Genomic DNA, 2,576 nt, shown 5'->3' on the forward strand with positions numbered 1-2,576 from the left:
CCTTATTTATGTTTGTAAACAAACAAAAGAGAATATAGAAAACAAAAGCATTTCAAACATCAAACCACTTTTTCCTTTTTTTTTTTTTTTTTCGTTTTTAAGTCTCTCTATATCTAATGGGCTTTCTGATGACCCGACCCTTTCTTGTAGTGATGATCTCCGGTGAAGGTAATCCAGGTTCAGTTGAGATCTCCACTACTGGAGTTTCAGCTGTCGACACATCTGCTGTGACACAGTTGTCTGAAACTTCTTGGAGTGATGAAGGCTCAGGAATATCAAAGTCACTTACATCTGGTGTGTGTCGAAGATGTTTAACATTCCTGATCACTTTCGATCCATCTGTTGTACTGACCAGCTCAAAGGAGTTGTCGGCCTTTGATCTCAGTAGCACATAACGAGTCTCTCCAAATACAGGATCGAGCTTTCCACTTTCCATGCTTGCAATGTAGACTACATCACCAACTTTAAAGTTGTGCTCTTTTGCTCGGCTGGTCTGATCAGCATACAGTTTCATTTTGGTTTTGTATGTTTCGTGATGTTTTCTGACATCTGTTGCTGTCTCTTTTTCTTTTGATGTTACTCCTTTCTCCTCCACATTTGGACATTTAGTTTGAATGTCTCGTCCAAACATTAGCATGGCTGGTGTTTCTCCTGATGCTCTGTGTGGTGTTGAGCGGTATGCCATTAGTATCTTAGGTAGCTCCTTTGTCCATGTCTTGCCTTCACATTTAGCAGCTCTTAAGGCTTTCTTCAGGTATCTGTGAAACCTTTCTATTTTACCATTACTCTTTGGATAATAAGGTGATGCTTTGATGTGCCTTATTCCACATGAATTCAGAAATGACTCAAATAAGTGTCCCACAAATTGCCTGCCATTATCAGTAACAGCCTCTAGGGGGTAGCCAAATCTAGCAAAGATCTTAGTCAGTTCTGTAATTAGAGTGACTGATGAGATATCTGAAACCACCACAGCTTCTGGAAAAGAAGTATAGTAGTCTATCACTGTTAAAATGTACTGATTCTGGATAGGACCTACAAGATCCATTCCTATTTTAGTCCAGGGTCTTGGTAGTAATTCTACTGGTTGGAGAGGTTGGTCCTCATACAGCGGCTGATTAAGAACACATGCAGAACAGTTTCTGATCATTCTCTCCACGTCAAGGTCCATGTTTGGCCAGTAAAATTTTCTCCGTAAATATTGTTTTGTACGGATTACCCCTTGGTGAGTCTCGTGTCCGATCTTCAGTGCTTGTCTAACCATTGACTTTGGGAGCACTATCCTGCTTCCTCTCAGTATAAGTCCATCATGTGTACTCAGCTCTTGTACACATCTGTTGTAAGGCTGTAACTCCTCTGGAACAGGATTCGGCCATTTTCCTGTTTCCACAATTGTCATTAGCTGTGTCAGCGATACATCTTCTGCTGTTCTCTGTTTAATGTCTGTAAGCCTCATGGCCTGCACTTCCTGGATTGTCACTGACAACACTCTGTCTACATATGTTTCCACATACTCTTCGTCCTTTGTTTCTGGCAAAGGAAGTCTTGAAAGTGAGTCTGCTATGTTTGATTTTCCTCCTATGTGCTCTATCTTGTAGTCATAGGGTTGTAGTCTCCAGCTAAGCCTCTGGATTCTCGGTGGTGACAATGTAGCTTTCTCCGTGTTGAACATGTAAATGAGGGGTTTATGGTCTGTTTGTAAAGTAAACTTGGCCCCCCACAAATATGTTCTAAAATGTTCCACAGCCCATACACATCCTAGAGCTTCACGTTCTATTTGTGAATATCTGCGCTCTGTTGGGGTTAGTGAACGACTTGCATAAGCTACTGGCTTGTTCTGTCCATCAGATTGAGTCTGTAGTAAAACTGCACCAAGTCCCACTGGGCTTGCATCACTTATGACTACTGTAGGTGCATTTAGTTTAAAGTAAGCCAGACATGGTTCACTCACCAAAGCTGCTTTCATTTCTTGAAATGATTTCTCTGTCTCTTTTGTCCACTCCCACACTTGTCCTTTTCTTGTCAGTTTCCTTAGCGGTTCTGATATGTTTGCATAGTTGGGTATGAATTTCATCAGAAATCCACAAGTGCCTAGGAATGAGCGTAGAAGATGAACATTCTCAGGTCTGGGTGCTTTGCTGATGGCTTCTACCTTGTTGGGATCTGGTTTGATTCCTTCAGCTGTGATCACGTGTCCAAGTATCTCAATCTTTTGTAGTCCAAAACTGCATTTGTCTTTGTTGAGGGTTAAACCTCTGTCCAAAAATCTCTGAAATATGTTTCTTAGTCTTTGTTCAAGTTGTTCTTCAGTCTCTCCAAAGACTACTACATCATCCATGTAGCAGACGGTACCTGGCATTCCACATAAAATAGAGTCCATTGCTTTTTGATATGCTTCTGGTGCACTTGATAATCCAAAAGGAACTTTTGTGAAGCGATAACATCCTCTGTGTGTGATAAAGGTAGTCAGGTTTCTTGATTCTGGGGTTAAGTCACATTGCCAAAGCCCTTTTCGTGCATCCAGCTTAGCAAACACTTTTGCTCCCTGTACTGCCTGTAAAATACTGTCTACTGTAGGC

Source organism: Austrofundulus limnaeus, unplaced genomic scaffold (assembly GCF_001266775.1).
Source record: "Austrofundulus limnaeus strain Quisiro unplaced genomic scaffold, Austrofundulus_limnaeus-1.0 Scaffold183, whole genome shotgun sequence".
NCBI classification, from domain to species: Eukaryota; Metazoa; Chordata; class Actinopteri; order Cyprinodontiformes; family Rivulidae; genus Austrofundulus; species Austrofundulus limnaeus.